This window comes from Schistocerca nitens, chromosome 11 (assembly GCF_023898315.1).
Source record: "Schistocerca nitens isolate TAMUIC-IGC-003100 chromosome 11, iqSchNite1.1, whole genome shotgun sequence".
NCBI lineage: Eukaryota > Metazoa > Arthropoda > Insecta > Orthoptera > Acrididae > Schistocerca > Schistocerca nitens.
Genome location: NC_064624.1, coordinates 165,955,224 through 165,978,546, shown reverse-complemented (window position 1 = coordinate 165,978,546; position 23,323 = coordinate 165,955,224). Strand labels below are relative to the sequence as shown.

General features: G+C 43.2%; 1 protein-coding gene across 1 annotated transcript in view; it reads right to left on the bottom strand.

The window, feature by feature from the left end:
• The window catches only part of LOC126212605 (poly [ADP-ribose] polymerase tankyrase-1-like), a 598,324-nt gene that overhangs the window by 271,397 nt on the left and 303,604 nt on the right, over positions 1-23,323 (bottom strand). The gene's annotated exons all lie outside the window — the stretch shown is intronic.

Here is a 23,323-nt window from a genome sequence, read left to right as displayed (position 1 = left end):
CAACCAACTTGGTGGTAAAATTCCTAAGACTTGAGTTTCAAATGAACCTCACAGAAAGAGGCAGTATCGATGTCAGTTGATGCTCTCAGCGTGGAACCTTGACAGGTGTCAGTGCCGACACGTCTGGTCGGACGACAGCTTCCAGAATCACGCGTACGACCTTTCCGCGAAAAACCAGGCGCCAACGCGAAAATGCCGTGTATGTTGCCAGTCGGAAAAAAGCGAGAAGAAAAGCACGTGTGTTTTGTGTAGAGTGTGAAGTTGGGGTTCGTGGAACACGCTGATTTGAACTGTACCATACAAAAACTATTTTGTAATTAATTTGTTCGACAGAGCTGTACATGCACTGATTCCACCGATATAATACTCCGTCAGAATATCGAAACAAATACCAATTATATTTATTTTTATAAAAAGATCGTTATTGTGGAAAGCTGAAAACTGTTTTCTAATAACAGTGGCCCGGTTTGAAAAACTCGCGCCAAAGCGCCGGCCGACGTGTCGCGGCTCTGCACGTTACGTGGCGCGAGGCGCGGGATCAGTGCTGCCAACGGCAGCGCAATCCCACTACGCGTAACGGAGTTGTTTGATCTCCAGAAGTCTGGAATTGTAAAAAATATGGTTGTAATTCAATTTCTTTTGCCTGAAAGTAAAACCCTCGTAAATTTTCATTTCAAAGTACAAAAATATTTAATCCAGTATTACGTTAATTTTGGATCTTCAGTAAGTTACAGAATAATACACATTTAATATGTACCCTACTCTGCATGTTGCCTACAGTTTAATCTGCGCGCTCCCATCTTCATTTTGACGAACAATGTGTGTTTTCGAATCTTGCTAAACTAGCAAAAATAATACTAGTGTTGCGGCATTGCAATGCATATATTCAACGGGCGTTCCCGATAACGACAGATATATAAAGCTACAAAACGTAACAGCCTAAACCCTGAAACTGTAAAAAAGTAAGTGACTTAAGGGTGCGACTACACATGCAAAACAAGCACTATTGTAGCATTTTGCACTCACTTACGGAAAAACATATTCTTAAGTTCACACAGGCGAACAGGTGATGGACTCGTCTGATGGAGAGTTCTACGATAGCATTAGTAAACAAATAAGAAGGCTGAAACTGTCTTCGAATCGCTCAACTGTGTAACTTACAAGTTCATTACAATCTTGTGATTACGCAGGCTTTCCCGGCGTAATAAGTCATGAAAGTCTCTTCGGGTTTGTTGCCGGATCATAAAATCAGCTTGACTCGATATTTGGATCGCCGAAATATCTAGTCAAGTTGATTTTATGATCCGGCAACAAACCCGAAGAGACTTTCATCATTACAATCTTAAAATACAAAAAATAGCGATAATGAATAATTTCACTAAAGAAAGCATTGTATTAAAAATAAGTTGAGGTGACAGGTAAATGTAATAGTATATTGTCCTCAATAAGATGTGTACTGTATATATCGATACCCATAAAGGAGATTCACCAGAATTCTGGCAGTCAGTTGGACAGTTTAAATGTATACAATGCTACTGCAGTACGTAAGACAAAAATCTCTGCCGTTGTTATTCCTGAATTTTCTTCAGTTTTGAAAATGTTTCGCTTCACTAACAAACATAATCAGGTGCCACAAGATGAGCAAAATATTGCTACATGTACAGCCTCATGGAATTCACTGTCGTTTCAAGAAATATTAAAACATTTCATATAGCAAACAAAAGTACCTTACGAATGAATACGTTAGATCGACAAACACAATCAGGTGCCACAAGGTGAGCAAAATATTGCTACATTTACGGCCTTATGTAATTCACTAACATTTGAAGAGACATTAAAACATTTCAGATACTCTCCTGGAAATTGAAATAAGAACACCGTGAATTCATTGTCCCAGGAAGGGGGAAACTTTATTGACACATTCCTGGGGTCAGATACATCACATGATCACACTGACAGAACCACAGGCACATAGACACAGGCAACAGAGCATGCACAATGTCGGCACTAGTACAGTGTATATCCACCTTTCGCAGCAATGCAGGCTGCTATTCTCCCATGGAGACGATCGTAGAGATGCTGGATGTAGTCCTGTGGAACGGCTTGCCATGCCATTTCCACCTGGCGCCTCAGTTGGACCAGCGTTCGTGCTGGACGTGCAGACCACGTGAGACGACGCTTCATCCAGTCCCAAACATGCTCAATGGGGGACAGATCCGGAGATCTTGCTGGCCAGGGTAGTTGACTTACACCTTCTAGAGCACGTTGGGTGGCACGGGATACATGCGGACGTGCATTGTCCTGTTGGAACAGCAAGTTCCCTTGCCGGTCTAGGAATGGTAGAACGATGGGTTCGATGACGGTTTGGATGTACCGTGCACTATTCAGTGTCCCCTCGACGATCACCAGTGGTGTACGGCCAGTGTAGGAGATCGCTCCCCACACCATGATGCCGGGTGTTGGCCCTGTGTGCCTCGGTCGTATGCAGTCCTGATTGTGGCGCTCACCTGCACGGCGCCAAACACGCATACGACCATCATTGGCATCGAGGCAGAAGCGAATCTCATCGCTGAAGACGACACGTCTCCATTCGTCCCTCCATTCACGCCTGTCGCGACACCACTGGAGGCGGGCTGCACGATGTTGGGGCGTGAGCGGAAGACGGCCTAACGGTGTGCGGGACCGTAGCCCAGCTTCATGGAGACGGTTGCGAATGGTCCTCGCCGATACCCCAGGAGCAACAGTGTCCCTAATTTGCCGGGAAGTGGCGGTGCGGTCCCCTACGGCAATGCGTAGGATCCTACGGTCTTGGCGTGCATCCGTGCGTCGCTGCGGTCCGGTCCCAGGTCGACGGGCACGTGCACCTTCCGCCGACCACTGGCGACAACATCGATGTACTGTGGAGACCTCACGCCCCACGTGTTGAGCAATTCGGCGGTACGTCCACCCGGCCTCCCGCATGCCCACTATACGCCCTCGCTCAAAGTCCGTCAACTGCACATACGGTTCACGTCCACGCTGTCGCGGCATGCTACCAGTGTTAAAGACTGCGATGGAGCTCCGTATGCCACGGCAAACTGGCTGACACTGACGGCGGCGGTGCACAAATGCTGTGCAGCTAGCGCCATTCGACGGCCAACACCGCGGTTCCTGGTGTGTCCGCTGTGCCGTGCGTGTGATCATTGCTTGTACAGCCGTCTCGCAGTGTCCGGAGCAAGTATGGTGGGTCTGACACACCGGTGTCAATGTGTTCTTTTTTCCATTTCCAGGAGTGTATATAGCTAACAAAAGCCCCTTGCGAATAAATACGTTAAAGCTTCGCAAATTCAAATATCACACAAGGAGGAAGGTGCCTGTTGCATCAGACTACAGTTGTTACATTAACAGCGACGTTGTGAGTGAGCCACGATCTTCAGGTTCGTCACAGTCGTGCTTGGTGCCGCTGGTCGTGAAGCGGCCGGCTGGAAAGGCACGGAACGCATTTGTTTACAGTTGGGGTTCGTTCCTCGGCCTAGTCGTCGTCGCTGACTTGTGCGGGCTGTGCGGTGAACTGCAGCTGAGGCCGCAGCGCCCCGGACAGGAGGCCCACAGCCGGCCCTCCCCCGCCACGGCGCCTGCCCGCCTGCGGCCACTCGCCACACTGCAGTGCCGGCCACAGAGCGCGTGCCCCTAGCTGCACTGTCTCGCGGGCACAACACTCTCACGTACCGAGTGGGTTGGCTCTGAGCACTATGGGACTTACCTACTGATCTTCTGAGGTCATTAGACACAACTAGTACATTTCACCTTTTTTTTTGTTTTGCAGGAGTACGGATTCCAGTTCGAACTTCTCACTATATGCCGGTGTACCATTTCCTCCATTTTAGTTTATAAATACCTACAAGAAACTAATGTTAGTTAATAACGTTCAGTGGGCACTAGAAAATTTGTCCCACACGGGTTAAAACACACAAGTCAAATATGGCACATTAGCATCACAACGATGAAGTTCAAATGGTTCAAATGGCTCTGAGCACTACGCGATTTAACTTCTGACGTCATAAGTCCCCTAGAACTCAGAACTACTTAAACCTAACTAACCTAAGGACATCACAAACATCCATGCCCGAGGCAGGATTCGAACCTGCGACCGTAGCGGTCTTGCGGTTCCAGACTGCAGCGCCTTTAACCGCACGGCCACTTCGGCCGGCTGCGTTGTAGTCAACTCCAGTGGCCACAGTCGTTTCACAGTGAGCGTAAAATTGGATTACATTACGTTAAAATTAGTTTCACAAACATGTTACTTTATTTTTTTTCAATTTATCTGCAGTAGCAAAATTAGGGCGACAGTCTTCATATTACATTCGCATGTCCTGCGCGCGGCCCTGGAAGCGCTGCCCCCGGTGAGGCCCCCGTAGCAGACTGCAGTTGGTACCTGCCGGCCTCGCAGCCGTTGGCAGCACTGACTGCCTGCCACAGCCCTGCCGCTTCAGGCGTCTGTCGCATTTGTAGCGAGTAGTGATGGGCTAAACTGCGATTTTCCGATATCAGTGATTTCTGTGAATGCTACTTTTCAGTATCTGTTATTCTTAACTGCGATTTGTCGCAGTTAAGAGTCGCAGTTAAGGAACATAGGTCGTGTATCCCTCCGCCATTGCTATTTCTGCGATTTCTGCTACTTCCGCGATTTCTGCTACTTCTGTGACTTCTGCGATTTCTGCTACTTCTGCGATTTCTGCTACTTCTGTGACTTCTGCGATTTCTGCTACTTCTGCGATTTCTCTGACTTCTGCTACTTCTGCGACTCCTGCGATTTCTGCGACTTACTACTGTATGAAAAAGTTACATCTGTCAACACGGAAAATTGCATCGCAACAAACCTGTCATTGGCAAGTATGTTTTACGTTTTTTCTTCCGTTGGCTTTAATTTTGTATTAAAGAAACAATTGTGAAAATATTAATAGTGTAATTAATATGTAAGTAGCCGTACAGTACCGTAATAGTTCGTATTTAGAAAATGAATTCTAACATATTGTTATGTTCACAGGTACCTGAACTACATTTCAGTCACTCAGTAAAGTGATAACTGAAAATATCATTGTCAACAGATCTGAAGAAATTGCCACTGCATCTTTAGACCATTTTCGTCAGACGAGAGGTTAGTTTCTAAGCGTTTCGATGGACTTAATTACTTCAGTGAGATCGTTCTTGCAAATGTGATATTCATTATAGCAAATATTAGCAATCTACTCTGTCAATTATATTTCTAGTAATTAATGACAGCAAAAATTGTTTAATAATCCTTGTGTTTTTGCAGACACAGTTCTGACTCTGATTACTGGTTGCTGTACGTATCTATCCACATCAAGGCTGTTGGGAGAGACTCGTGAAGATTCAAGACAGCTCTTAGAGGATTTGCAGTTTAAAAGTGAAACAATTGTGAAATAAGTGTGTGAATGATTAAGCTGTGTTTTATTGAAGTTGTTGTGCGATTTTAAAGGAATAATAAATGTCAAATACAGTGAGTGAATAATAAAAATCTCATTGTCCACATGTTTAAGCCGTCCTATACCCATAATTTTCCGCCACTTACATATTGGTAAACACTTGTTGGAGAGCGACATGCCCCCCGCCCCCCCGACCCATTTCTCCACAATCTTGGTGTGACACTGACCTGTAACATATCCTGAAGTCTACAATATGCATTTTGAGGCTGTTGATATGAAAGTGGGAAGTACAGATCTTATAGTTAAATCAGGAATAGCTTAAGTGCATTACTTGAAAGTAACACAGGAAAAGCTTACTTATGTAGGTGGTAGTAGTGTCGGCAAAAAGTTCTTGTGTGTGAAGTTGCCATGTAGAACACCAGGTGTAAAACTTTTCTCCCGAGTCTTGAACTGTGTCGGAACAAAAGTGAGGCATTCATATGACTGTTTTCATTTCTCTACATTTATACAGATGTCTGAGTTCTGCTGTGTTAACATTGCAAAGTCCTGTAGGCATGTGGAGTATTAACCAAAACTGTCGTATTGGAAGCAGAATCAAACACATTTGTTACGTTACTTGATATTTTCAGGAGAAAACGGCAATGTTGCTTCTTATTAATATAATACATTCAGAGTCACAGCAGTATTTGACCAACCATAACTGATGCTGAATGTGCATGTCGTCATATAATATGAAAGGCTTATTTCAATAGTGGTACAAGTCCATTACCTCCACTTTTCTGTCTATGCTTCTGAAATTAGTGATCCAATCAAACATAAATAAAGGTTCATCTCTAGCAAGAAGCCATATGCTTGAATATTTCTGGTATCTCAACTGCAGATTTTTCAGCGCTCATTTAACTTTACGACTCTATATCTCAAAATTAACAAAAATGGACTTGTACCACTATTGAAATAAGCCCTTCATATGCACACACAGCACATCGATCTCGTGAGGCACAAGGCTCTCATAACGCAGTACGTACGTCGGTCAACAGATGACACTAGGAAAAGTATGTTAACTGCGCTTTTTAGTTGCTACTTGCGACTCTTAGTTGCGATTTGTCACAGAAATCGCAGTTTGACTCGGTAGCGAATAGCGTAGTATGAACTTTGCTCAACAGATGGCAGTGCTAACTGCGCTTTTTAGTTGCTACTTGCGACTCTTAGTTGCGACTTGTCACGGAAATCGCATTTAGACTCCATAGCGTACCGCAGAGATGGACGTAGTACGAACTTCGGCCAACAGATGCCACTGTTAACCGCGCTTTTTAGTTGCTACTTGCGACTCTTAGTTGCGACTTGTCACTGAAATCGCAGAAAGCAGTGCTAAATTCGACCAATAGATGGCTCACGTCTTTGAATGTGAAATACTACTTGCGACTGCTAACTGTGACTGAAATCGCAGTTAGATTCTGTAAAGTTGCTACTGTGATATCTGTGACTTCTCAGTCACTGCGATTTCTAACAGATACGCGATTTCCTGCCCACCACTAGTAGCGAGTCGTGTCCAGTGTGACGTTCTGCGTTGGGATTTCGTGCAGCTGTTTCTGCGCCGAGAATTTCTTCTGCTACACCCACACCCTTAATAAGGTAAGGACGACTGTTTTCATGCGTTCCTGTAGTGTTGAAGTATTTTCTTTGTTTTCTTTTGGTTTGTTTTTGCAAAGCCACGGTAGCTGTAAGGTCTCATTCAGGTTCACTATGGAGACTATCGCGTATAAAGCAAACCGCGTTCGGTTATTACGGTTTCAAAATACTAACGAATTTCGTATTACAAATCTTGATATTTTAAAGTCCTACCGAGATTCCTATTAATTCTGCTGTTCTACGGACTTTAGGCATGAGAGAAAAGCATGGGCTCGGACGAGATTTCTACTCGTATTCGCGCTGTTTTGTTGAATTTTTTTTCCCGAAATACAGGTTCGTATTTGTACACATGTGATCCATAAAAGAATTATTCTGCGTGTTAGGAATAACAGAACAGAATGACGGATACTGCTTCTGCAAGTAGATAAGATGCTATGGCAACTTCGACTGTTGAGGAACTAAACAATTACTTTCCGTCAGGATAGTGCGTAGACCTTGGGACAGTCTGATGCTATTGCTAGTGGTTTGAAATCAAACCAAGCTAGACGCGTTTTGACAGTGCGATAGTGCTGCATTGAATCCGGTATTTCCCCAAGCAGTCAGCTCCAGGAAAACTGCCGAACTTAGTACAACTAATCTGTTAGCTTCTTTCCCCCAGTCCTGCATTAGCAATCGTCAGCACGTTAAGTCACGCAAATGTGTTTTAACACAGAACGCTGTTCCATTTAATTTCGATATCTTCACTTTTCTAGAGTACTGTTTTTGCTGACAAGGTAGTCTGTTGGGTAGTCAGTAAGACAGATAATGCTATCGTTCATTTCGTCTTTGTTCTATATGTGTAAGTGCAGAAATGAATGAATTATTACGTTGACCCAAAATTGATCCTCTTGCTGGAAATGTTGTCAAAATTCCCGGCGTTAGGGACTTAGTCTTCACTTCTGTTAATAATCGTGCATCTCCAGGCAGTGACTGTGCCGTACACTTACCAAAAAAGTAGTCGGTTTTCTGCTAAGGGGGTATCTGGATGTGTGAAGCAGTGCCCCGCGTAAAGGACCAGTACTGAAACACTTTGGCAGTAAAACCAGCCATCCTCAGAATCCTTTCTGACAAGTGTTTGTCAGTGCTCAGAACGATATCAAAATACAGAGTATCAGTTACAAATCTCACTGCAGAACTCAACTGTTATACATATTCTTGATGGAACAGTCCATAGCTGTACTTTCGGTTCATAGCGTGCACGCTGGACACTACGAACAGGCAGTTCACCTGTGGACTGTTCCGTCAAAAAATAAGTTGGGAGAAACTGAAGATTCACATACATGTTCTTGTCAAACCAAACGGGTGCTGCTGAGTAATACTTGATTAGGACAAAGAATTATTCAACTGTTGCGGCTTTAAGAAGAACGCATTGTTACATCTGTAGTTGCCTACAATATAAAGTGTGTTGCTGCTGCGTAGAGGAAGGAATACACAGTTTATATCACAGCAAGCGGATCTCTTGACATTAATACGTTAAGAGTAATTTCATCGTCTTTTGTGTAAGTAAATGAAAAATAGCAATGCAGGTGGTTGTACACAAACTTCGACAAAGAAGGGCTGATACGATAGCCACCTCCCTGAAATATGGGTTGTGCTGATAAATTGCTCTGCATCCATAGAAACATACATACATTGATCCTTGTTGCATAGAGCATTAATACATTTCGTAATGTTGTGGGATGTGTCACTTGAACATAAGTTTTCTTTACACAAAATAGTAAATATTTTTATAGTTAATACTTCATGTCTAAAGATTCATCTGTTCAGTAAGGTCAAGGGAAGTGTCCGATTCCAGATGATATTGTTTAGTGGTATTTGGGGAGTTTTGTGATATCGATTTTTTCGTCTTTTTGTGTGGTTTTGTATGGGGGTGGGCGTCTAAATTTGTTTATATTTAGTATCTGCCGGATTTTTAATGCTATTTGGCAAATGACGAAATATTTTTGTGGCTACATAATTCACACCTTTTTGTGACAAAGTGAGATTTAATCCAGAGTAGTGAAGATCATAGTTTCTTCTAGTGTAACTTCGCTGTTACTTTTGAATTGGGGTGGGTCATTAATGACAAATTTCATAAATGAATATATGTACTGCGAAGGTACTGTGAATATCTCAAGTTCATTAAATAAACGTCCACAAGGTGATCTTCGGTGGGCTCCAGCTGTTAGCCTGATCACACCCCTCTGTGCTATGAATACTTTTCCTCTTAGTGACGAATTGCCCCCAAATACGATACCGTGTGTAAGCAGTGAATGAAAATAGGCATAGTAGACTAATTTAATGAAGTTCATCACCAATATTTTGCAATAAATGCAGTAGCGTAAGTAGCTCAACCTAACTATTTCAGCAGATCACCGATGTTTCTTCAAATTCAATTTCTCATCAGTGTACACATCCAGAAATTTTGAACACCCTGCCTTAGCAACAGACTTGCGTTCATAGCCTATATTTATCAGTGTTATGCCATTTACTGCACAGTTATATTCACTGTTTTTTCTCAAAATTTAATAAGTGTCCACTTGCAGAGAACCACTTAGTAATTTTGTGAAAGACATTTACAATTTCCTTGAGTGTGATTACTGTACTTGTATCATTAGCAAAAAGAACTAGCTTTGCATCTTCATGAATATAGAGTGGCGAGTCATTAATGTATATTAAGACCAATTAGGAAACAGACTGAACTCTGTGGGACACCGTTCTTGATAACTCCCCAGTTAAAGGACTGCTGGTTTTCGCAGACTATTTGTACTGTTAATTTCAGCCTTCTTCCAGTTAAATATGAATTAAACCATATGTGCACTGACCCACTCATGCCACAATACTTAAGCTTGTCTAGAAGAAATTCACGATTCACACCATCAAAAGCCTTTGACCGGTCACAAAATTTTCCAATGGATGAAGTTCGGTTATTCAGTGCATTTAATATTTGATCAGTGAAAGCACATATATAGCATTTTCTGTTGAAAAGTCTTTCTGGAAACCAAATTGACATTTAATTAGTACGTCATTTTTAGAGATACGTGATGCTACTCCTGAATACATGACTTTTTCAAGAATTTTGGCTAAAGATGTCAGAACTAAGACTGGGTGGTAGTTGTTAGCATCAGACCATCCCCCTTTTTATGCCGTTGTTGAACATCAGCGTATTTCAGTCTATCTGGAAAAATTCATATGTGGCTGAGAATCCTACTTATTTGTTGGAACAAGCTTCCAGTACTCCGTAGCACAGCAAGAGGTGTAGGTTGGTGTGGAATAAGAAGATACGGTTGAGGGACGGATAAGAGAATAAACGTGAATGCGAAATAAAGGGTGGGGCTACGGGGTTCGTATGTAGCATGTACTTCATCATAAGAGCAAACCAGATGTAAACAAACGCAAGCGCGGTGACTGGTCATCAGCCGTAGCTCTCTTAAACTGGTGGTGCTCCGCTCTTGGAAGTAGGTCCAACTTAAGTGTTTGATAGCTCAGTAGTATGTCAGTGTGGAAGAACCTTTCAGACATTCTGACGTATTAACAGCCATCAACGTCTATCTTAATCGTACTTTACCTACGTAACTTTTATCTTAAAAATTGTGTACAGTCAGTGTCTCTGTAAGCAGTACTTGTGCTCTGATTGTCTCGCTGTTCACACGTACCGCGAAAGTGGACCACACTGCTTCCTGCTTCGTAGTGAAACACGCGCGTGGAACACCGTTAATGGCGAGAAACAAGTAGTTAATGTTCTTCACAAGATTAGACAAAAATCAGCTTTTGACTTTTTCGAGTAGGACTATGTATCAGAAATAAGGGAGGTGTTGACTGTATGCGTGGCGTGATAGACAGGGTCGTAGACTGACCATCGTGTGTGCCGGCGGGCGGTGGTTCTACGCTCCACGTGGTGCGTTATTTTCTTTGTTTGGTTTGAATACCTAAAGCATTTAAATATGAAACTCATCACATCTACATATACATCTATATGGTTACTCTGCAATTCACACTCAAGTGCTGGGCAGAGGGTTCATCGAACCATTTTCATACTACTACTAATCTACCATTCCACTCTCGAATGGCGCGTGGGAAAAAGGAAGACCTATATATTTCCGTTCGAGCTCTGATTTCTCTTATTTTAATATCATGATCATTTCTTCCTACGTAGTTGGGTGTCGACAAAATATTTACACATTCGGGAGAGAAAGTTGGAGATTGAAATTTCGTAAATAGATCTCTCCTCAATCAAGACTGCCTTCGATTCACTGACTCTCACCCCAACTCGCGTATCATACCAGTTACACTCTCACCCCTATTTCGCGATAACACGAAATGAGCTGCCCTTCCTTGAACTTTTTCGATGTCCTCCGTCAATCCTACCTGGTAAGGATCCCATACCGCGCAGCAATATTCCAGCAGAAGATGGACAAGGGTGATGTAGGCTGTCTCTTTAGTGTCCTGCCAACAAAGCGCAGTCTTGTTTCGCCTTCCCCACAATATTATCTATGAGGTCATTCCAATTTAAGTTGCTCGTAATTGTAATTCCTAGGTATTTAGTCGAATTGACAGCCCTAAGATTTGTGCGATTTATCGTATACCCAAAATTACTCGGATTTCTTTTAGTACCCATGTGGATGACCTCGCACTTTTCTTTGCTTAGTGCCAATTGCCACTTTTCGCACCATACAGAAATTCTCTCTAGGTCATTTTCTAGTTGGAATTGATCGTCTGATGACTTTACTAGACTGTAAATTACAGCGTCATCTGCAAACAATCTAAGGGGGCTGCTCAGACATCTCCTAGATCATGTATGTAAATCAGGAACAGCAGAGGGCCTATGACACTACCTTGCGGAACGCCTGATATCACTTCTGTTCTACTCTATGATTTACCGTCTATCGCCACGAACTGTGACCTCTCTCGGAGAGGAAATCACGAATCCAATCTCACAACTGAGACGATATGCACGCAATTTGATTAATAGTCACTTGTGAGGAACGGTATCAAAAGCCTTCTGGAAATCTAGGAATATGGAATCGATCTGAGATCCCTTGTCGGCAGCACTCATTACTTCATGGGAATAAAGGATATTTTCTGAAGCCGTGTTGGTTATGTATCAATAAGTCATTTTCTTCAAAGTGATTCATAATGTTAAAGTACAGTATGTGCTCCAAAATCTTACTGCAAATTGAGGTCAGTGATACGGGTCTGTAACTAAATGGGTTACTCCTATTTCCTTTCTTGAATACTGGTGTGACCTTTGCTACTTTCCAGTCTTTAGGAACAGACCCTTCGTCAAGTGAGCGGTTGTATATGATTCATAAGAAAGGCGGTGTTGTCTGCGTACTCTGAAAGGAACCTGATTGCTATATCATCTGGACCTGAAGACTTGCCTTAGTAAAGTGATTTGAGTTGTTTCGCAATACCTATCTACTTTTGTCACTCACGCTAACAACTGTTCTGGTTTCGAATTCTGGAATATTTACTTTCGTGAAGGAATTACGGAAAACTGTATTTAGTAACTCCGCTCCAGTGGCACCACCATCGGTAACTTCTCCATCGCTATCTCGCAGTGACGGTGTTGACTGTTTTCTGCCACTGGTTTACTTTACATACGACCAGAACCTCTTTGGGTTTTCTACCATATTTTGAGACAATGCGTCATTGTGGATACTATTAAAAGCATCTAGCATTGACGTCCGCACTATTTCGAGCTTCCGTGAATCTTAGGCAGTTCTCGAGATTTTGCGTTCTTCTGAATTTGGCATGCGTTTTTCGTTGCTTATGCAACAGTGATCTGACGTGTTTTGTGTACCATGGTGGATCAGTCCCGTCTCTTAACTTAGGCGGTATGAATCTATTGCTGTCGATACTGTATCTGTGAATTTGAGCCATATCTTCTCTACACTTACATAAATAGCTTGGAAGGAATGGAGACACTCTTAGGAAAACATCAAGCAGAATTTTTATCTGCTGTTGTAAATAGTTATATTTTGCGTTTGTTTTTAGTGGTTTTGGTTGATATGGTTTTGCGCCATATATGGCAATTAATTCATGAGTCACCAATTTTAAGAAAAATGCAGATCTTGTAGTTCACAATTACACATCACACGAAAATTTCTGGTTTTCATTGCAAGTATAAATTCTCAATTACCGATATTTTATAAAAGATGGTAAAAGATGGTTGAAGATAAAACGTTATATAAATAAGTTTCTTGGAGAAAAATTGTAAAGTCAAGTACGCTCTTCGCATATGCCCATTGTTTTATAGGACAGATATGATCTAACATCAGCCAGAGTGATAAATGTCGCAGAAAGATGGAAGACAATTTTGACGCCGTCGAGCACGCTGTACAAATGGATTATTTTTAGAGTTGTGGTCGTAACACTGCAGTCTGAACCCGGCAGAATTGATATGGAGCCAAGTTAAGGGATTTGTCGCGAGAAATAACAAGACATTACGCTGTCAAACGTACTGCAACTAATGCGCGAAGCTTTGTGACACGTCGCTGCCAAATGATGGCGAACTGCAGAACAGCACGCCACGAAAGAGGAGGAGGAGCAAATGTGGACATATCTCTGTCTCTGATAGACTCGTTATCAACGTAGCTGTACTGAAGTGTGTTTAGCGGTGTCCGATGTGGAAGGAGTTCAGAGATTACCAGACAACTGACTCTAATGCCTTCGGTGGCTTAGTATTTTACTACATTGCGCTTTTACGCCACACACAGCTCATGTAGAAAAATTACCCACGTTAGTAACGAATTTTCATGACTCCTGCTTTTAATTACAATACTATGTTCGCTAATATCGATGGCATGTTATATTTTCCGTCCGGTCACCTAAGGAGAAATCACCCGAGTTTTACCATATATTATTTCCTTCTGTTTAAAAATTCACATCCAAAGCTGTATTGTCCTCTGCTCGTCTCTTTCTACGTCTGAACTGCCACTGCTCACTTCAGTGTACGTTAGCTGGATCACTTCCCGGCCAGCGCTGTCAGAGCTAAATGCGCCGGTAAAGCTGTTGCCCCGTATTACAGCACAAGTCGATACGTACAGCATAAAACGAAACCTCATCATCGTACTTGATTGCACTTGTGACCGCTTGGCATCTGCTCCACCTGAAACTAAATCCAATGAGGTTCCAGCAAACGCGGAAGAGTACATAGTGTAATGTTTAGATGAAGTTTATTGTGATGAACGGACTATAGTCCGATGTCCAGATTTGCAATATATTCAACGCACTTTGCCGTATATATCATGCCTTCCAAATTAAAATCTTAAACTGCTAGGGCACAACCACGTACCGTAAAACAAGACTCCCCACCGAGTGTCCTAGCGATGCCACACACTGGCTTTGACCTGTGCCGTTGTTTCACGGGACTCTCTCTACTCCCAGTACAGAGGCAGAACACAACACTGACCTTTGTTTCCCTCCCACATTGTTGCTTGGAAGGTAGGGTGTGCTGACATTATTCTGCAGCTGAGACTGAAAGGGCAGTTTGTGATTTGGTGAAGTGTATGAATGTGCTGTGATGGAAACAAACTAAATAGTCCTTGTTACTACACGTATTTTACGCATACTGCGTTTTGGTGAGTGGTTTATCCGGCGTTTTCGTCGTCGGTCAAACAAGATCGGCAGTGGTAGCAACAGGTGCGGTATTTTCTTATTCCTAGTGTGGACACATCTCGTAGAGTACTGGTCCGTTTTTCCTTTCACGAAATTCGTGCAGCAAGAATCGTCATGTGCTGTTAAATGTGCATTCAGTCTGCGTCGGAAAACAATATCTTTACTATTCACTCTTTAGGTGTTTCTGATCATGTGATCTACTGATGCAAACCTGTAAAGTGTTATTCGGAACCCAGAATTCAAATGATGGTTCACTCGTCAGTATGCAAATGAAGACAGTAATAAATTTGTCATCGGGATGGAAATTTCATTTTTAGCTACGTAATGCATACGAAGTTGTACGGAGAATTTTCCCGTCATTTAAAGTTAGACGTCAGTAACTTTTCTCATGACTTCAGTTGTATCGTTTTCTGTTTGGTGGGAAACAGCAGTCGCAGTAGACGCAAGGTTACATTCAGTTTCCGCGAAGCGTAAGTGGTGCATTTCGGAGTCATTATTTATTATATTGCACACCACGAAACTCCGTGATGCATTTTAGGTTACATAGGTATTGGAAAACTGAAACGCCCTTCGCAAGTGTGCAGTCCAGGCATGCAGTACCAGCATTGGACAGTGTCTCCAGGAGCTGGAACAACGGTTCTGCTCGCTTGGTCGGCTGTGTTCCTCTGGTTAAATACCGGCTCCTCGACCAATGTTCCAGCTTTACGGCCGAGCTTTTTGCTCTCCATCAGGCCGTTCAGTATGCCCGCCGCCACCGCCATTCATCGTATGTACTCTGCTCTGACTCACTCAGTGCTCTTCAGAGCCTTGGAGCTCCCTATCCGGTCCATCCCTTGATTCAACGGATACAGCAGTCCCTCCATTCTTTCGCTGATAATGGTGGTTCTGTCAGCTTTCTGTGGGTTCCCGGACATGTAGGAGTGCCTGGGAATGAGGCTGCGGATGCTGCAGCCAAGGCTGCAGTCCTCCTGCCTCGGCCAGCCTCCCATTGTGTCCCGTCATCTGACGTTCGTGGGGAAGTATGTAAGAGGCTTGTGTCGTTGTGGTGGGATGCTTGGTCATCCCTCCAAGGAAACAAGCTCCGGGCAGTAAAACCGCTCCCAACTCCTTGGACAACATCCTCCCGACCATCTCGGCGCGAGGAGGTCCTTCTCACCAGGTTGCGGATCGGGCATTGCCGGTTTAGCCACCGCTACCTGCTCTCCGGTGACCCATCCCCGCAGTGCCCTTGTGGTCAGGCATTAACAGTGCGCCATGTTTTATTGTCGTGTCCCCGCTTCAGTCAATCTCGTGTTGTCCTGTCCCTGCCATCTACTTTACCGGATGTTTTAGCTGATGACGCTCGAGCAGCTGCTCGTATTCTGCGTTTTATAACTTTGACTGGCTTGTCCAAAGACATTTAAACTTTTTCCTTATTTTATCTGCATATTTGTCAGGTCCTTCTGGTGTCCCCCCATCCCCTTGAGTTTTACCAGATTCCATGTGCTCTCATAACAGTGACTGGGTGCTAATGACCTCAGCAGTTGAGCGCCCTTAAACAAAACAAAAAAAAAAACAAAAAAAAAAGTGTTCCTCTGGAGACAAACAAAGGAAATGGCGGAAGACCAGACTTTATGTGGGCCGTCAAGAATGGTTAAAAAAGAAACTTATCACACTGTTACTCCGTGAGTTGACATCTGCACGTGACTGTTATAATTATTTATGCATCAAAAAGTAGTCATTTGTCATGGCTGCTACTGGATATGAGGTCCTAAATTCCGTATTATGAAACCACACCATTTCAAGGCAACGGTACATGGAAGATTTATAAAAACACGTCACTTTCTTTCGGATGTGTTATAATTAGACGTCATATAAGGACGTATCGGCTGCTAAGGCCTTCATTACATTCAGATTACGGTGCGGGGGCTGATCTTCCAGCGGTTGTAAGCGTTGAGTTACAGAGCAGAGGGTAGCTGCGGAGGTGACTCGCGTCCTACCATCTCACCTTCACGTTTGTAAAGTTTCTGCGACTTTTTTATTGAGTTAATTGCAGTATGTTCTTAAATATTCGATAATGTGTACATATAGTAGTTCTCTCTCTCTCTCTCTCTCTCTCTCTCTCTCTCTCTCTCTCTCTCTGCCTGTGTGTGTGTGTGTGTGTGTGTGTTTGTTTTTCTGGGTTGTCATTGCAAACTTGCATTGCAAATGCTAATAAATATTCACACGTTGATCATCCGGCAAAGCAAATTGCGCCACTCAAAATAAAAAGCATAGAACTGACACTCCTGCAACAGAACAAAAAGGTAACGTAGTCTGAGCCATACATAAAATGTAGCCAGATGTAAAGTGTAAAAAAGACAATTTACGGGCTATTTTTTTTGGCCACTTCTTTCCCGGATAAACGTTTACGATTAAAGTACATCTTCAACCACCAATATTACGCATTACGTCATTTTATTACAACAAACGTTACCGATAGTGGCGTGTTCTCTATATGCTAGCTGTGTTGAGGGCTCGAAAAGGCTTTACTCATTGGATACAAGATAAGTGAGCTGATGGTTTACTTCGTCTGTTAGAATGGCTGCCCGCCCTTTCTGATCACAGGCCACCTACTCACACTAGCTTTCAGAGCTTTTAAAAATAAGTTTATTTTATCGAGACACTTTAACGAGCGCGTTACTGGATTCTCTGCTGACTAGCTGCAGATATTTACGGCTTGTGAATCAGTAAGAGGTCTCACTTTTCGTGTTGATGAAGGCGTATTGCCAAAAAAGTTAGCACAACTTTTCAATGTTTCGGAGCTAATTCTTGCCAACACTTTAATCTCTCCCTTATCCACAGCCCGATCCACACTGATGCAGAACTTCTGTCGTCAAAATGACGTCACGTTTGCAGAAACTCCTGTGAACTGTAGTTTGCCCTTAACACAGCTGCAAGGTCAGACCACATCGCTATCTCTGCGGAAGACGAAATATTAATAGTAACCTCATACTTTTTTCACATGATCCAGTTATCTAAGATGTAGTCTGAAAGAAGCTGCATAAATATTCAGTCAGATCTTGATAAGATTTCATAGCGGTGGAAAGACGGCAACTTGATTTAAGTGTTCATAAATGTAAAACTGTGCCTCCAGAAAACGAAAAATTAGTATTCTACGACTATATCATCGAGTCACTGTCGGAATCGGCCGATACATAAAAAGTACCTGGTATGAAATGGAATTTGTGGGTAAAGCAGGTGACAGACTTCCGTTTACTGGTAGAATACTGGTGGAGAGCAGTCAGTGTGCGAAGGACTTTGCTTACAAACCACTCGTACTATCGGTTCCAGATTTTGCTCAAGTGTGTGGGACCCGTACCAGATAGGACTAACAAGGGACACTGAACGTATACAGAGAAGGGCAGCACGAATTGTTATGGATTTGTTTGGCCCGTGGCAGTGTGACAGAGTTACGCAATGAACTGAACTTCCAGACTCTCAAAGGCAGACCCAAACTATCACGGAAAGTCTGTTAACAAAGTTTCAGAAAGCTGCTTTAGATGGTGATGCTAGGAATATACTACAACCCCCTACGTATCGCTCACGTAGAGATCGTGAGGATAAGATTAGAATAGTTGCTACACCTATAAAGGCATTCAGTCATTCTTCCCGCGCTCCATACGTGAATGGAACAGGAAGAAACCCTGACAGCTGGTGTTGTGGGACGTACTCTCTGCCACGGTGGTTTGCAGAGTATGGATGTAGATGTAGATGAAGATACTGGTGTAGAAGATGCGTTGTATTGTCATAGCGTCTTTCGTAGTTTCGGGCCATTCTCGTTCTCATTTTCTTTTCTTTTTTTTATGCCAGTGCATCTTAATTTTCATTTATCACAGACGCAGGAATTCTGCTGTAGATTTGTTCTGCACTTTCTAGAGCCGCTATTCATCCACAGTTCTTCCTACGTGTACTTTGGTCGATTCCAAGTTGAACTCCCATTTTCTCTGTCCAGTTATCTAATTTTGTTTCTCGTTTCAACTCGCGAATACTTTGGATTCCTAATATTTTTAATGATTCCAGTTTAAGTGGTCTGCCTGTATGTAGTTATCATTCTCCTAAGGCTTCTGTGCAGGTTCTGTGTCTAGAATACCGAGCGTTTCCTTAACTGTACTTTCCACTTACAAAACTCCTGCCGTTTTTTCTCACCCAAGTGTCTCGGTAATGCCCGTACTTGGGATTACATATGTCGTCAAAGAACATCGGCATTTGTATTCATTGCGTCCACCGGATGGGCGTTGTTAGTAAATAAAAACCACTATTGCTTAATGGCGCTCGGGAATCTTCTATTTTTTGCAGTGTTGTTTAGAACTGAATCGTACTTCATCAGGAAGCTTATTTCCGAAAACTGATTTTGAAACGGTGTAAGTGTGTGGAGAGTCAGACAGGGCAGAGCAGAGCGGCTGGTCAGGCCGCCTGGAGAGACTCGGTGGCGCCCTGGAGAGCCGTCTGTGTCGCGAAGCGCGGCCGGACAGCTCAGCCTGGAAGTAAATTTGACGGAGAAGGCGAGGGTCCAGTTCGAATCTTGGCTCTGGGCTACGACGTGTCGACGGACAGACATAAAATGTGGCTGTCGTCTTCTCGTAGCAAGAAAGACGACTGACTAAATTTTTCGGAACGCTAACTGCGCGGCAGATGCGTCGCCACGAGAGAGCGGCAGCAGAGCCAGCGGCACGGATTGAGGGGGAGCAGGCGCTCGGTACCTAGAACGTGGTTCCGGTGGACGTATTCCTGAAACACACAAAAACATTCCATTACGAGGTACATAATATTTAAATCAAAACAATTACGTCAGCGTAACGATTGTAAATACAACAATTTGTAATATCACCCAGAAGCCATACTTCCCCGTTCATCGCATCTTTCAGAGCGATTCTTGGCTAGGTGCCTTACCAGGATAATTTCTTCTCATACTTTTTTATTTAGTGTTATTCCTTCCGGGCCGTTATCGTAAGATTCCGATCACGCCGTTTCTCCTCTTACAAAGATTGTTCTTCAAATATGACTCAATGGCCTTGTGGAACCTTTACATAGATATCAAAACATACGGTTGACGAGAATCTTACCACCGATATACGGGTGTACAGAATGTTTTATACCAGGCGAGGGTGTTCCAGCCTTGTGACTGCCTACGCTCTTATCTTCGCTTCCAACGTTACCGGCACGTAGTGGCGTTTCCCGGACCACACTTGACCTTCCGGTACTGGATCTGTGCAGTACGCTTTTGCATTACACGTATCTGACGCAGATCCATTTTGCGGTGTTTAAGTTAGAATTTCCATCCCTCTTCTTTTTAATTACAACACTGTGTTAGCTAAGAACGAGAGAATCCTAAGCATTGTGTTCGGTCAGCCAAGAAGCGTGCGGTATTGCTGGAATAGTGCCGAACATTACTTCATTCTCTTCAAAAATTAAATGACATTCTAAGCTACGTATATTGTCTGCTCGTCCCTTCTTACGGTTTAACTCCAACGTTCAGATCACGGCAGGTTAGTTGGACCAGCTCGCTGGGCAGTGCTGTAAAAGTTAGATCCGCAGCTAAAGCTGTGGTCCCGTATTACCGCTCAGCCGACGTACGGGTAACGCACAGCGCAAAACGTATCCTTACTGCACTGCAGTCAGCTCGGCTGCCGCTCCTCGTCAAACTCAACTCGGTGAGATTCCAGCAAAAGCGGAATAACACACAGTGTAATGTTTACATCCGGTTTATTCTCATGATGGTCGTAGAATAACGGCCAGCTAATGTATTTGATACTGTAAATTCCAGAGCTTCTCATGGCAGTCTGGTTCACTTAAAGAGCGAAACCGGGCAACAAAACACACTCAGTGCGACCGGTGGCTATCGTCAGAAACTTCCACAGCCGTTCCAGACACACGGCTAGTCGCTGCTGAGCCGACCAACATCGGAGCACCGGCAGTGGGGACCCGGCGGCAGCCAGACGGCGGCGCTTTGGTGTTCCCGCCAGCAGACCCAGCTGCAGGCGAGGCCGGCCGGAGTTGCCGTCTGCACACACTGAACAGTTCTCGGACTCTCTTCAGACACGAGGAAACGTGGTATTTGCGGAAATTGCGATAAACAGGACACTAGGCAAAAAGAAAATATTCTGCATATATGACTGCATTGCTTTACTAACATACATAAAAACTAAACTTCATACACATAAAAAGACATTCTAACAATGCACTTCAAAACATGCTTGTAATGCCACTGCTTCATTTCATAATTCATTGTTTTTCCAGAAAATGATTACAATTGAAAATACTGGAAAGATGATAGAACGATTTCTGACAAATGAACGATAATGTAGACATCAAAAATACGCAAACAGTTCAGCTACTGTACGGCGTGCACTGCTAGTAACTTGATACTTATCAGTTAACAATCCAAAAGGAATTCACAGTTGAAAATACTCCCTTCCACAACAGCATTTCTGCTTGGTGAAGCACGAGCAAACCTCACATGCGTCTCTATATTTTTTACATGAAGTACCTGTACTTTAAAGTGTATGGAATACATCACACCATCTCTTGAGTGTTTCCAAATTAGCCTTTTCCCATTCCTCAAGTTTCTGGCATACAATTTTCTTCAGGCATCCTGAAATGTTGCACATCAGTCTATTGTCTTAAGAATTTCAGACAATTTAAAAGTTAAGCCCAAGAAACGGAAATTTTCAGTGTTACCCAATGAAACTATTTCAGAGGATGAAACACACAAGTTCTTCCCTTCTCTAAAAAAGTCACAAAAGTGTCATAAAGTAGATAACTGGCTTGTACCGGACTGAAAATCCCTTCCTTTACCAAGTTAATTAAAATCCAAAAACTAACTGAAGTTTGAAGTTTACCAAATTTCCTGGCACCGATTTTTTTCTTTAAGCAGCTCTAACTCTTCACCTGAATGTGTAACTGAAATCGTGGTTCTTTCAAACTTTTGGATTGAATCTCAAAAGATTGTCATTAGCTTTGTGTGAAATGAAGCCAAAGACGTGTCCGTGGGTTCTCACAAAATTTGCTCCAATGTAAGACACCTATCCTGAGACAGAAAATAAGATTTCAGAGGTTTATACAGATCAATAACTCTTGCAACTCCCGGCAACAATGACAACCATCTAGTGTTAATACTACCTAGAACTTGTTTGTATTCAGTATCAACGAAATCACAGGAGGATTTCAGTTTCTCCACACGCTGAGTGTAAATGTGAAAATACTGGAAAAATTTAATTCGCTGTTGTTTCTGTGTGAGTGGGGAGAACTTCTGCACTCGGCCTCCGCTCTGTGCCACGTGGACAGCACAACGGATGCCTTCAGTGCTCATCTCGAGAACGCTGTTCAGTTTGCAATAAACATTGTTTGTTCCTGCAATCTTGTGCCTACCAACGTTGAAATTACAATTATATGCACAAAATGTGACACTCGTAAACTATATTTTTCTTTTTTAAGCCGGCCGAAGTGGCCGTGCGGTTAAAGGCGCTGCAGTCTGGAACCGCAAGACCGCTACGGTCGCAGGTTCGAATCCTGCCTCGGGCATGGATGTTTGTGATGTCCTTAGGTTAGTTAGGTTTAACTAGTTCTAAGTTCTAGGCGACTAATGACCTCAGCAGTTGAGTCCCATAGTGCTCAGAGCCATTTGAACCATTTTCTTTTTTAAATACCCAGACTACAGCTAGCTAATAATGCTACCATTGTTCATAAGAGAGATTACGTTGCACTGACGAACGTTCTGCACGGATGAATTATCCAGCTAGAATCGTTACCAGCTTTCAGGTTTTGTCATTTGATGCATCATCAGCCATCACAGGGACATTGCATCTTCAAATGCTGACTGAACTTAACGTACTGCGTAAGGCCATAAAACGTTCACTAAGATGGACTCGCATTTTGTCCCAGAACATGTTTCTTCTGAAACAGGTCTCGGATCACAAGAACCATGCAGTCCTTTAACGGAAAGGACGCGTGTGTTTCGCGGTAGCGATGCTTTCGTCTTCGTCTGTTTGTAGTTCATTCGTACTAACAAAGCAAGAAGTTAGACTGTCAGTTCCCGAAGAAACTGCACACAGGTGCTTCATTGTCTTCGTGTGATGCGTTATATCGGCAAGCCTTCCATGTTTGTTCAGTGGAAAAAACTGAACGACGCAGCACACATTTTACCTTCGTGTAGTCGTGGTTTCCTTCAAAAAAGCGAACTCGTCTTACATGGTTTTAGAGCAAGACGAGTTTCGTTTCCCCGTTTTAACGGGCTCAAGCTAGTTTCACACAACGGACAACAGAATGGAGCGCACTGAAGCGAGTTTGCCGAATCTAGTGTTGAAACTGCCGCCTGCTTCTCATTGTTCTCTCAAACAGTCCGAAGACATCGTGTCGGTCGCATCTACTGCAAATGTATGTCATCTACCAGTGAATAGCTAGTTCGTAACTGCAAGTACAATTGCACGTTGATATCCCTCTAACGTTCTTTAACGAAAACTTGTTACATCCGTCCGTTATTTCTGCAGTAGTAAGTGATGGATACGAATCGCGAAGCTCACGCTTGAGTCACTTTCACCGAGCGTGATGACGGCAAATCTTCTGTTCACACCTCTCCTCATCCTGTGACCAAAATACAGCTTCTGTATTCC